This window comes from Thunnus maccoyii, chromosome 16 (assembly GCF_910596095.1).
Source record: "Thunnus maccoyii chromosome 16, fThuMac1.1, whole genome shotgun sequence".
Lineage (NCBI taxonomy): Eukaryota > Metazoa > Chordata > Actinopteri > Scombriformes > Scombridae > Thunnus > Thunnus maccoyii.
Window position 1 is genome coordinate 29,515,201 of NC_056548.1, and position 14,988 is coordinate 29,530,188.

The following is a 14,988-nucleotide window of genomic DNA, read 5'->3' on the forward strand; positions in this document are numbered from 1 at the left end:
ATCAGCAGTGTTTTGACAGGTCATCATACACTGACTAAAATTCATATATCATTCAACTATGTGTGTTCGATACTGCTGATGTAGCTCTCCTGTATCTGTCTGCCTCCAACAGTCAAACAACAGACTTTTACAGTAATATGACTGTGTGAATGTATGTCGTCATTAACTTTTAAAAGCAATACTTTGCAAGTTAAGAAAATTATGGTCCTCAGGCAGTCCTGGTAGCCAAGGAGTCGTCTGTAAAATACAAATCAGTGCCACTTCCTGAAGAGGGAACCACCAGATCAACATGCGTCAGAACAGGCCAACAATGAAGCTGAGAAAAAGACTCCACAAGTGTTTACCTGGTGAAAGAACAGACTACCAAGGTTGTAGCTATTCAAAAGCTCACTGCTGACATCAGTTGCTACATTACACAGATCCCATTACTGATTAACATGTGACAAATGCTGCAGGACTCTGGAACTTTCCTTAGGAATGATAATTAATGATGTGTTTTTATCTTGTTTACATATTAAACATACAGTTTTCATTCATGTTGAACAAAAATGTTCCCCTTTGAAGGCTGACAATAATGTATTGATGATGTAGAGCTACATACAGTGCACACATTGCAGTCAACAGGCTGTTGCTTGAGTTGGCCTTATCACATTAACAGCTGTGGAAAAGTACAGTGTAGTGACCAATACTGCTGTTACTACTACTTATGTGGAGGACATGCACTGCCCGGGCTACATTTTAATGTCAGAACACAGATGAACTGGTATTTCAAATCAACAGGCGTGTTGGATACAGACATATTTAAAACTGTTCATACAGTGCCATGAAAAATCATACATCAATTTAAACTTCTCTCTCTGTTAATAAGTACCTGAGATGGTTTTGCCAGAGCATAGTGCCGTTACACACAGACACCAGGCTGCTCGATATTCTGCAGGTTTGTGGGAGGCATCTGATAAGCAGGTCTCATCAATCCTGTGCATCACTGCCTGTTTCTTACCTTTATTTTCAGCAAAAGTGGCATTTCATTCTGTAAATGTATTACAATATAAACACTGTTGTGTCAACTTAGTTACAATATGATGTGATCATATACAATGTGAGATACAGTAGAATTAAAACTAAAATAGTGTTGAATTGAACAAAAACATTTTTTATTATTTATTTCTCTCACCACCGCACTCAATCTGCCTCTGGCTGCAGATTTGTGGTTCTGTGTGTTCATGTAACAACACACTGCACCTAGACAACAATACAATTTACTGAAGAATCAACCCATTTGTTGAGCTAATGTCATCATGCTTCACTTTTATTGGCTCAGCTTTTTCAGAGCTCTGCAACCAGCGATGTGAGTGGCTGGGAGTGTATTTAATAATCACCATACCTGTATATGAAACAAAATACCAGGTGAGCTTGGAGACGCCCACACTGTCTGTGCACTCAAGACCCACCACTTGTTGTTGCACTTTGTGATCAAAATGGGGCCCTGTGTATCTGACATCTCTAATGCTCTGATGAATGTCTTTGTGACATTTTAAATCAAGAAGAAGATAAGTGCTGTTGTTTTGACTTTTTAATAACCCAACAGCACAAAAGTTTTTAGTAATGGCTTGTAACTGATCTATTAGTATGGCTTATTAAAGTTTTATCCAGTTAGGGTAAAGAAATGATCTGCAGTAAATCTGTAATAAATAGGCCTATGTGAAAATATGAAAAGTCATATTCAATAGATATTGTCATTTTGTGATCATTTTATACAAATACAGAGCTGGCACTCACAGTAAGTTTCTCAGTGAGATGAATCACTGAGTCTTTCTGTCATGGTCATCATCATTGCTTCATTGACTCTTTGGCTTCCCTGCTCATTGAGTAACAAAACCTTTCAGCCATGTAACCAAATATCATCTGCTCAAATCATCATCAGAATATGCCGTTTAACAGACTACCCTAAATATTCTAATTCAAATGGTCATCAAAGACAAACACCAGTGTTGCTTTTTGCTTGTAAGACTGCCGTCTGGTATTGGTAATGTAAAGTATATGTCAATCTCTGACATGCTCATCGGCAGCAATGGTGATGACTTTGGCAGGTTAAAAATTCAAAGAATTTCCGAGAATTTTTGTTTCATTGTCATTCCTCAGTATTCCACAGTAGTCTCAGAACAGTGAGGGAACTCAAAGGCCAAATGTGATCTCAGCAATAAGGCAAAGTCATCACACCATGAGGTTTGTCTTTTGCATGATTCTTTACTTTTAGCGATGGAAAATGCACTTTCCCTGTTTTGATGGTTGATTGCATGCATGTAGGAACCCCACTGATTGCCCCCTCTCACTTCTGTGGCCTGAAGTCTCATGAGAACCTTTCATGTGTGCATGAAATATCATTCATGTTACCACCGTGACATGTTGATTCCAGTGGACCTAAGGCATTCCAGTGGATGCCTTAGGTCATCTTCTTTCATATGATATCAGTATCTTTACTCTAGCTTTAAAACTGAGCCTCTACAAGCCTCTGAAAGACAGTAATGCATTAATCGTGCTATTTTTTTTTAAGTGCGTTTAACATTTCAAATTAATTCAAAAATTAACACATTAATTTTGACAGCACTACTTCCAATATAAGCACAATTTTGTTCATGGCATTAGAACTGGAATGGAGGTGACACTCAGATGATGGAAATATGAGTGCTGTAGCCAGGTTGCTGCAAATATTACTGTAGTTTGTTGCCAAACTGTACTAAAACCTGGGACATAATAGGTTATTTGTTACATGTTGTTTTCAGGTACTTCATTGTGATTCACCCTGAGAGGGGAACAGAAGCCAGTCGGGTAAAGTGCTGCCTAAGAAGACAGGCAAGCTCACAGAGAATGCTTGTCACCACTGTTCTGAAGAACTTGACGTCACTCCTTAAAGGTAAGTTAGGTGTCCTTGTTCAAAATGTTTCTCTCTTCCATTCAAGTGTTTCATTTCTCTTTCTCTCACTCTGTGCTCGACTTTCATTCTTGTTTCTGTCTCACTCAGTGAGCTGTGAGCCTGGAAACCTGGAAGCCAACGGTCTGCCAATTATAACAGAGGACATTTGAAGGCATTACAAATTGTGTATTCTGCAATCTGTTTATTTCAAACAATCAATCAATCAATTTTTATTTATATAGCACCATATCACAACAAAAGTCATCTCAAGGCACTTTTCACATAGAGCAGGTCGAGACCATACTCTTTAATTTACAGAGACCCAACAATGCCCCCATGAGCAAGCACTTGGCGACAGCGGTAAGGAAAAACTCCCCTTTAACGGGTAGAAACCTCAAGCAGAACCTGGCTCTTGGTGGGCGGCCATCTGCTTTGACCGGTTAGGTTGAGAGAGAGAAAGCCTTTATATTTGAAACAGTAGTTTGTAAAGCAGCTGTTGTTTAGACTCATTACTAAGTTTTGCTGGCAGCTCAGGATCTTATAATTAACAGATTTACATTGACCCCCTTTGAAAGGGCATGTCTGCAATTTATAGTTGTTGTTTATTGATATGAATAAAAAGATTACTTTTCAGTTGTTTACTGTAACATTTACAGTAGGAAACTGTTCATGTAGATTATAATAGCAACACTGTAAAAATACTATTACTGCAGGCCTAGCTACAGTATCAAACTGTAAACCTCAGTCATTCTACAGCAGGATACTGTAATACATTTTACAGCACTTAACTGATAAAGTAAATTACAATAGTGACACTGTAAAGAAATGGTACTACAGCTGCCAGTAGTTTACTGTGATTTTACAGGGAAATTTGTTACAGTGCAGAGATTCTAAAATGACAATCAAAGGAATATTTATAAACATAATATTTATTAATTATTTTTGTGTGCCTCTGGGGAGCATGGATATGTCAATTTAATGGACATGGACTAATCTCAAACACAGACACAGTACAAACACACAGTCATCTCCAAAATCACAAAACACCATTTTGTATGTACAAATTTGCTTCTTTCAATAACTTACCAATAACTTAAAGGTCCAGTGTGTAGTATTTAGCATCTTACCAAGTCTGTTCCTTTAGCATCTAAAGGAACAGACTTGGTAAAAATTGAATAGATTACGTATAAGTATATCTTAATTAGTGTCTAATCAGCTGAAAATAATAATTGTTGTGTTTTCGTTACCTTAGAAATAAGCCCTTTATACCTACACGGGAGCGGGTCCCCCTCTACGGTGGCGGCCATGTTGCATTGCCATGTTTCTACAGTAGCACAGAATGGACAAACCTAACACTGGCTCCAATGAGGGCCTTACGTGTTTTAGATTCAGTGGGCAACTACCGGAAATGCACCGGTTTTAAAACGAAGAAGAGGAACGGACCAAACATTTTGTGTAGTAAGAAGTTTTTGAAACCAAAATCTGATAAATGGAGGATCATACTTATTTAGAAAATCACAGGAGCGTGAATTGTCATCGTCATAGAAACGAAAAGACGAAGAAGCTAAACGAAAGTTTCCATTTACTGCTGGACAGGTAAGAGTGTAATGTATATTTATTTTGCCCCGCTGGTAATGATTCAAAACCTAGATGATGTACAATGTTTATTAGCAGTACATTAGTTTCCCTGAAAAGAAACGCCGCCACGTAACGTTAAATATTAGCACACTTTAGCCTCAGTTTGTGCCTCTCACAGAGCTGGTGGTCTGATAAGAGACAACAACGTCGTGCTAGTAACCCAACGATTTATTCATTTTCTGCAGCAGTAAGACAACACATTGATTGATAACTAAGATATTTAGCGCTGGTGATGTGCTAAAGACAGTAAGTCAGAGTAATGAGTTACTGTGAAAGATAAACTGAGGAGAAGTCTGCTCATCACTGAGTTAATACATCCTGTGAATTTATATTTATATTTTTCACAGTGCTCCATGGTTTCATTGTTTGCTCCTAATTTGTCATTTAGGAGCACATGTACACATTGGGGGGCAAAGTTAGCTTATAGTCCAACACAAGTAACGTTTTCCCCGTTTCAATGTTGAAAAACATGTAATTGCTACCAGAGTTTTAATTTTACATTTATCAGTCAGAAGTAGAATTTTTGTGTTATTTATTTTGGTATGTTCATCCAGGCCAGCCAAGGCTCCCAGCATCTTAGGACGTAACATAATGTATTACAAGGGTTTGTGACTGTGTCATGTAGCACTTATTTTCTTGATGTTGCTGTTTTTTCTCCAGCTATGAGAGAGGTCCTGTAGCATTGATGCATGGTATTGCCTTTATCTTCATCCTAAAGTGACTGTGTAATATTTCACCATGTGCCATTGATGGCTGGGAGTACGTAGGTTTTCATTACAACCAAAGACAACAAAAGTTGATTTCACTGATTAGCTACTTGTCTCTGACTGAAAGTGTGTTAATCAATTAAATAATCTGATCTAGTCTGTTGTTGGGATGAAAATCTGCATGGAATAAGGTTGAACAGTTTCTGATGAGCACATTAGATAGATAGATAGATAGATAGATAGATAGATAGATGATTTATAATAGTAAGTTCGTTCATTTGTGCTGTTTTATTTTTCTCAGGCACTATAGGTTGGCATTATTCACCATGTCTGTGACATTCACACCTGCCATATCAGAAGTATTGCAGACCAAGTCAGGAGAGGTCTAGGTAAGTGATCCACATTTGTTTGCCTATGTAGCATATTAACTTACCCTGTAAGTCCTACTCTTGGTTAAATAGCACTATTTTCACATGTACAACTGTATAAAATGTATGAAATAGTAAATTATCTCTATGTGTAATGGTACTGTCTTCTACAGAAGCAGTTTTCCATGCAGCTGCTGCTCTACACACTGCTTCTGGAGCAGATGAGGAACAGCAGTGCCAGTGAATCATGGGTGCTGTTCCTGCCATGAGAGCATCTTCATCCAGAGCAGTAAGTTGAATACCTTTGGTGTGGTTTTGGTCTGACCCTTGTCAGCTATTATATGTGCAGCACTTTGACTGCTGGAAGGTGATCGGATAAGTTTAATAACACTGCTTTTAGTGTTCAAACAGACTAATGATTTGATAGATTATTCTGTCTTTATCAGAATCAACTCTGAAGAACACAGAATAAGCTGTCAAAATGTTTGTTTGAACAGTAAAAGCTGCATGTTTATGTTATCCTTTTATTGTCCAGATTGAAAAGGATGTCCAAAAATGTTTTTGTTAAATAAAAGATATTTTTATTACAAATGTCATTATTCTTTGTGTTGTTTTTTATACTTTTATTTTGTGGTTCAAACTAGTGAATTACAGTTAACATAACCTGACGTGGCAATGAAAATTAATCCATAACATGTACTACAATGCCCTGTTCTGAGGATCAGTGGTATTCAAACTTCACTACTATTTTATGTTGCTTTATAAATATAAATAAATATAAATTTATTATATATATTATATATATATATATATATAAATGTAAAAAAAGAGTGTGTATGTGCGTGTGTATATACATCAGTCAAAAGTTTGGATATTACATAAAATATTACATAACACATATGTAATTACATAGTAAGCGAAAACAGCTTCACCTGGAATGTTTTTTGTGTTGTGTTTTTTGTGCTAAGCAAAAAGAAATGACAGTCCATCATTACTTTAAAACATGAAGGTCAGTCAATCCAGAAAATTTCAAGAACTCAGAAAGTTTCTTGCAGTCACAGAAACCATCAAACGTGATGAAACTGGATCTCATGAGGACCGCCCCACGAAAGGAAGACCAAGGGCCCTATCTTATGCCCGGCGCAAAGCAGCGCAAAGCAGTGCAAAGCGGCGCCAAGTGTGACACAAGTTACTTACTTTGTTAGTTTAAGACCGACGCAGTTGTCATTTTCACATCCAGCGCCCATGTTGTTTAAATAGCAAATGCACTTGCGCCCATCAGAGCGCCCATGGGTGTGTTGGTGTTAAAATGAGGTGTGGTCAGGCACATTGTTGGCGCATTGCTATCTTGAGGCAGCAGAGAGCGATTGCACTATTGACCAACAAAAACCTGGTCTGAAGTAAATGGCGCAGTGTGTCACTGTTATTTTAAGGGCGCATTATCATACACGGTTGCACAACGCGCATACACTCTGCTTGTTGCACACACACAGGACGTGCAGTAGTGCACAAACATGCAAAGGATTACAAATAGAAGGATTACAATGTGAAAGATTATTATTATGTACGTCAACATATTCTAAATAATACATGTCATAATGCTTAGTCATAATATTTATCAGAATTAACTAATCGGATAAAATTGTCTAATTATTTGACCAAATCGTGGCAATACATGTAGGTATTTAAACAGATGGACAACAACGGATCAAACACGGATTGACTTTCCTGCAGCGTCAATACATGATGACATGAGGAACACATGAGGAAATAAATGAGGTGAAAACAATGATTTAACTAATGAAGGAAATAAATCTGCACAGCTTCTAGCTGCTGCCAGCACCAGGATCAGAACCTTGGAGAGCTGATCAAGTCCTGATAACTGTGTTGATGATTCCTTACATGATTAAAATTAATCATTTAATTTTTGAACAATATTTAAGAAATATTCTTTAACATTTCTGAGAGTACAGTGATCAGGTTTCCATACTTTCAGCAATTAAACCCCTGCTGATTTGACCTGTCACTCCATGACTGAACAAAATGATTTTAAAGAAACCAAAACCGTAATTAAAAAAATAAACCTTTTCAAAAATCAAACGAAAATACATTTGCAACAAATTAATGAACAAGGTCTTAAACTTGTGGTCTGGGGCTACGGGAGGGTCCAGGAGCAGCAGGGGCCAGTGTGCTCGTTATGGATGGTGCGCTTTCACTTTGTGCATGAGCAGATCCGTTTCCTTTGCAGAGAAGCACTCCTTCTTTCTTCTTGGCAAATGTGCCATCATAATATCAATCTGCCACGGTGCAAGCGCACCTGGCTCTTAAAGGGAATAGGAGATGATACTCTGATTTTGCATGTTACACCCAAAACACACCCATGATTAATTAGGAGACTATGGACAACCCCTTTGAACCATGCGCCTGGCGCATCGACCATTTTTCTGCCGTTAAAATAGCAAAAAGTGGATTTGGACACATCCTAAATGCACTTGCGCCATGTGCTTCAGACTGTGCACTTTAGATCGTTAAAACAGGGCCCCAAGGAGAAGTTCATTAGAGTTGCCAGCCTCAGAAATCCCCAATTAATGGCACCTCAGAGTAGAGCTCACATCAATGCTTCCCAGATTTCCAGTTGCAGGCAAATCTCAACATTAGCTATTCAGAGGAGATTGCATGAATCAGGCCTTCATGGTCAAATTGCTGCAAAGAAACAACTACTGAGGAAGACCAATAAGAAGAAGAGAAACACAAGGAACGGACATGTGTGGTTCCCTCTGTGACGTATGGAGGAGGAGGTGTGATGGTGTGTGGGGACTTTGCTGGAGACACTGTTGGCAATTTATTCAGAATTCAACACACTCTTAACCAGCATGGCTGTCACAATATTCTGCAGAGACACCCCATCCCATCTGGTTTGCACTTAGTGGCAACACCAGTTGCTTTTCAATGACCCCCCGCCCCCCGGCTATGTGAGGGCTATTTGACCAAGAAGGAGAGTAATGGACTGCCTGAGCCCAACCTAAGCCCTGTTGGGCCTCATGCCATAAGGTCACACAAAGAAAGGCCTGCATGATAAAGGTGCCAGGACTCCGGACTTTCAGAGACTGGACTCCATTTCCAGTGATGCTTTGCAAATTTCACACCTTGACAGGAAACAGTCAACATACAGTCTCTCATTGGCAGAGACCCTCCTGCACAGCGGAGCATCATGATGACACAGCTATGACATCACCGCCCCTTTAAAATGGGAAGACACCCAGAAAAATACGCACTCCATGTTGAACTGACCTGGGGGGAACTTCTATCCCTCTGTGAGTCAGCTTGACTAAAGGAGGTACCCCACACACGTGTTTTCCGCCACTGGAAGTCTTTCCCCTCACCGGACGAGACGAGATTTTGCCCGTGTTCACCCGAACACCATGCCTGGATCTGAGAGAGACCGCTGCTGCAACCAGCGCTCTCATAGCAGAAGAAAGGAATGGATTTCTTTCAGGAAGAAGCGGAACTTCTCTGCCCTGCTCTTCTTCAACTGAGTCGACTCTGCTGTTTTGTCCGCCACGCCGCTGAGGACCAGTGTGCCGTTAAACCTTTGCCGACAGCACAAGGACAGCACCGTCAGCACCCGAGCCGAGGAACGAGCCAGAATGAAAGACGGATTTCACACACCCTGCTTTTACACCCTGCTCGCTTTCTGAAGCGACCAAGTAAGAGGGCTGGGCAGAGGCAGTTTTATCATGTGTTAGTTTCAGCATCAGTGCTTTTGTTTAGCATTTAGCTTTTAGCTTTATTGCTATTGTTTGTTGTGTGGATTGACGGACCGCTGGGTCCATCTGCTCTGCTTTACTCTGAGGAGTATTTTAAGTGTGTAGTTGTGTTCACCTAGCTAGACTGTTTTGTGTTTGTCCCGCTCGGGACTACTGCTGTGTTTGTGCCATCGTGAGTGAGAAAGTAAGTTGATTTGTCGATCAGAAACTAGACAACATGCGTTACAGACTGCTGTCTGTATGCATGCTCTCTGTGGACAAAGGAACCACTTCTCTCCCACTCATGGTCGCTTTCTCTCCCCCTTCTTCTCTCCCTCTTTCGACTAACCCACACACATGTGCGCACTGACATCTTTTTACACATCTGATGGTCAGATAACGTTAGATACAACGCTGCTCTGTCTTTCCTTATCCGCCATCAGACACTTGTGCTTTTCACGGAATTGTGTGAGCGCAAGACGCCGACCACCAGGCGGTGCCATCTTGCAATTGTCTAACCAAGACACCGCCGTATTTCCGCCATTTGGTTCTCACGTGACGTGACTTTCTTCCATAGTCACGTCCGCGTCCCAGACCCACGACATAATCACGTCAGGTCACGTCGCCATCTTGAGACACACACACACACACACACACACACACACACATGCATTCACCTGCATGTGTTCACCTTGTACATAACTTTGTTGTGTTTTGCTTTGGTAGAATTAGATTTTAGAACAGTGGTTTATTGATCGGAGCATTTGTTAACTTTGTTAATCTTGCTAAGTTTAATAAACACTGTTATATCTTTAAAGAGAAGTCCTTTTGTCATTATTGTGTTTAACATATTGTGAAAAGTGGCTGATTGAAGGAGTCAGAGCTCGAAATCCTTCTTTGTTCACCCATGAATGTTACTATCTTTAGATATTAATATTCTAGATGAACTCTTTTATGAGACTACCTTGTTTGATTATTGGTCCCGGTTTCCAGGTGGTGCCCCATAATTGTTCATATTAATAATTCTATTAATTTTCATAATTTAATAATTATCTCTGATAATTATTAATTATTGTTAATAATCAACTGTGCTCCTCACAGATCCCACAGTTGGTGCCTGAATTATTGATTGATATTAATAGTCTTTTGATTTCATAATTCATAATTATCTATGAAATGATTCCATGTGTGTTATTTTATTATTTTGATGTCTTCAGTATTGTTCTACAATGTAGAAAATAATAGAAATAAAGAAAAACCATTGAATGAGAAGGTGTCTCCAAATTTTTTAACTGGTACTGTATACATACATTTTTACAAAGCAAACTTCTGACTTGCTGCTTAACCACTCCAAAGGAGCACACACACACACACACACATACACAGCAAGGAACATTTAAATGAATTCAGCACTGAAAAACTACACCCATATCAAAGATGAATTCCCTGTTCTTGTGATTACCAGCAAGAGTAAAGATGCTCTCTGTGTTGCTGAAGCAGACAACCCCATACCATCCCGTTGTCTGTGTATCTTCATTGTTGTCTCCCCTTTCAACACAAGGGGCAATGGTCAAACACAGTGGGGGCTTATGTGTTCATAAACTTTGTTCCTGAGAAATCATGTTTTTATTATGTCCGTGTAGTTTGGAAGATGTGTCTAAATAATACAATACCCATGAGCCTCAGTCACTGTTGTTATGGAGAGGTGGCCAGTTGGAATAATTAAGTAAATTGACTTACAGAAATAAATAGTCTTAAATCTGAGGTTCAAAGTTCATTCTTGACCTTGAAAACAGCATCACAAGGTCCATATACTGTAGTAGATGTTCTGGAGCTTTAATCATGTCACACAATCTTCATCAACAGATTAAGTTTGTAAAGTAGTAGATCAAGTCTCCTTTTTTTTCTGAACTGTTCCCATCATGTAACATGACCGAAAGCTGCAGAACAGCTACTAAATGGAGCTTGTCATGTTTTCTCAACTGCTGTATCCAAGGTCTAGAATGAACTTTCAATTTAAAGCCAACATGAATGAGAAGTCCTCAAAGTGCACAAAAAGGAGGAAATTTGAACATCTGCAATTTCATGACAGCTGAGTAAACTCCATGTGCTGATAAAGCAACTACTACTGCAGCTTCTGTGTCAACTAAAAATGACATCTATGGGACTTTAGAAATCAGAGCTCTATATTGTTTATTGTTGCCTTGGCAACAACTATTCTTCCCACTAAATTCAGACCACATTTGTTGTTGTGTACAAAATACTACGCCACAGATGCTTAGTTATCTAATTCATAAGTAACTCAGCTCTAAACTGAATGTTTTATCAAGTTTCTATGAAGTGTAATCTTTAGCTTCAGCTCACTATTAGTGGCACACACAACAGAATTTTAAGCTCTGTGATTGGATGTTGGTCATAATTTGTTTCTCTCCTTAAAGGAAAAGTATACTTAATTACAACTTGATTTTAATTTCAAAGCTCTGGTGACCATTCTATCAGTTATGATAACATTGTACTAACAAAAGTAACTGCTGAGATCTGAGAACAGTTTAGCCACCACTTTATTTGAAGGTAAAACTGAAGGTGAACACAACCATGATATTGCTAATAATCTGTCATAATACAGGAAAACTGTGTGTACACATCTACAGTAAGGACAGTAGGTCAACATTGAGGCAGGAGGGCATGATGGGTGTTTAAAAGGGACAGTTTTTGTCATACTTTCACAGGTGGCATTTATACTCTCCTCTAAATAAATTTGACCAGCCTGTGGGTTTGTTTTTATTAATGTTGCATTCCAAAATATCCGCAGTTCCCTTGATAGAAGTACAGTGTTATCATAATTAACAGAACAGATGGCTGTATGAAAATAAGTTTTAATAAATTGTATTTTTCTATCAGGTTTTTATATACACAAGAATGTACTTTTCACTTTTTACCAAAGAAAAATGTCCTCACCACCATCACATGAACCCTTTCTATACACAGCCACACACCACTTGGCTGGTTATTGGTTTGTGTTACAGATTTTCAAATAGGAAATAACATTACCAGCTGCTGTTCTGGAAACATTACATTTTTCTAAAATACACACCAAAACCAGCAGATCTTCTCCTAAATTCCCATTGTATCAAAATTATAACAACTGCATCATCCATGTGGAAAAAGTGGGCCTGTTTTGGATGTGTTTCTATGTAGGAGTGATGCAGTGAGTCCCTCTGGCTAAAAACATGTTTTACATATGCTCTTCACACTCAACTCATCCAATAAATCTGGCCAGCAATAGTAGACATCTGGAAAATCTGGCACCTTGTCTGTCCATGAAAAGCTGTGTGTAAAGCTCCATCTTTAACTGCCCACAGTACAAGACAGGTGGTCTTTATTGTTCATGTCATCTTCCTTTCTTTGGTTAGATTTCCCATTTCTTCACCTGTGAGTCTGTTTCATGGGCATTTTCAGCCAAAACCTGGACCATGCTGTCACTCCTATACCTTATTATTATCAGCCTGCAGTTGAAACAGTGTGTGCAACACACTGTAGGTGACTGAAATGATCTCCTGTGGGATAAAACTAGACCAGATTAATGTTTGTGTCATGTTTTTTGAATTTATTTATTTTTCTTTTCTGTATCAAGAAAAGAGGAGTCTCCCTGATGTGTGAGGACACACGCTGATGAAGCTACAATCATGAGGTCAAAGAACGCACCAACAACAGTTTTCACTGGAACTACCAAAGAAATAGTCCCTATGACAACAGTTCAGAGTGAGTTCTGTTCATTATCAAGAGTAACTGGGGCACTATTCGGGAAAACTATACTGCTGCTGAATTTTTCAAATAACTGAATTCTATTCTCTTCCATTGTACGGGCATGGAGGCAAAAATCTCAGAGACTGATTTCTAAAAACCCAGACAAATAAAACCAAAATGTGTTTTCATTGTAATTTAGGTGAACTGACCCTTTAACAAAGGCCACAGACTACATTTTGTATAAATTTAATAAATTCTCATAGACATTCATTCTGGTTTGCACATATAGAACAGTACTGAAAATGTGTATGTTTGTCAAATAACAACAAAGTTGCTGCATTGTCTATTTGACTTGTTCAGAATGAAGTATAAGTTATTGTGCAATTAAAACAAAATTTGGTGATTTCAAATGTTTCAGGTAAACTAAATAATTATGTTAGGGCATTTACAGAAAATATAACTAGACAGTTAACTAAATAAATAAAATATAAAGATGACAATTTTAATTTTGGTGTCTGGTCAAATGTTTCCAGGGGAGGGTGTTAAATTCATACTGCAATTCCTACTTGCAAATTCTACTAAAATTCCTGCAGGTAAGTAAGAGCTATTGTGCACACAGAAATAAAGAAGTGGGAAATGAATGACTGTAGTGCACCAGTAAAGAGGAAATGACAGAACAAGGTTGGATTTATCAGGCAAAGTTAGCAACCCCTGGAGCCCCAGAATTCCAGGGTGAATTCCATGGGCCCTACAAGTTCCAAGCTTACTGTATGTCATGCTGGTTTTATGCTGGTTTCTGCTTATTTAATTTAGAGTTGATTTGGGAATGTAGACCACTGAAGCATTATGTCAGTCACATGATAATGGTCTTTAGGTGGGTCCTGCTTTATTACCTGATCTTGGGGCCTTGTGTTTAGGGATGTGCAGAGAGCCCAGTATTTGTATTTGTAGCTGTATTTGTTGAGGCAGCAAAATTATTTGTACTTGTATTTGCATTTGCGTTCAAATAAAAGTGGAGAGATGCTTAAAAATCCTATTTTTGTTTTTATTGCACTTTTAATTTTAGAAAATTAAAGTGTTACAATAAGTGTTCATGAATTAACTACCTTACGAAGTCCCCACACCAGGTCTCGAACTTGAGTCTCCCAGATCATAGACGACTGTGCTGACTACTGACCTAAAACTTTACTCATCGCCTCATTGCAGACAGACCTCTGCCTATTTATACACCCTTAACACAGAGACGCATACCATGTATAGGGAAGGTGTAGGGAAGAACTTCAAAGTTAATTATTGCTTTGCACTTTTCATTTATTGCCTGTTTTTTACAACCTAACTTTGTGGAAAGGAGAAGGGGAACAACAGATTATGGAGAATCCCTTGGGAGCACTTCGCGTGTGTCAGTAGCTCAGCTTTATCTCTGGGAAACACCCCCAACTCTGGGAGTAATGTCCAAATTAGGAAATGTGCATCATGTAGCAGGTGGATGTGACTCCTCTCATTGAGACCTGCTGATAGACATAACAGCGGAGCAGAGGAGAGGACAGAGACATTTTTAAAATATTTGTATGAAACAAATATTTGTCAAAAAAAAACACTATTTGTGCTTTGCCGAATAACATTTATATTCAGGCACACCCTTACCTGTATTGTGTTCCTGTTCCAAAACCAAGTCTCAGGGCCTTTGGTTTTTTTGTTTGTTTGTTTGTTTTTTTGTTTTGGGTTTTTATTTTTGTCTTTTGGTTCTTATATATTGCATATTCTTAAATTAATTTGTGTTCGATCAAAATACCGCACAGCAATCCTGAGGCCAGGTTCAAGTACAAAAAATTGTACACATTGCACAGAGAGTGGTATGAACAAGGGGG

General features: G+C 38.7%; 1 long non-coding RNA gene across 1 annotated transcript; it reads left to right on the forward strand.

The window, feature by feature from the left end:
• Positions 1-3,810: 3,810 nt before the first annotated feature.
• Positions 3,811-14,050, forward strand: LOC121880551. The gene is made up of 4 exons (XR_006091588.1): positions 3,811-4,510; positions 5,561-5,648; positions 5,801-5,916; positions 13,008-14,050. It is a non-coding gene; the product is annotated as an uncharacterized LOC121880551 (long non-coding RNA).
• Positions 14,051-14,988: the final 938 nt, after the last annotated feature.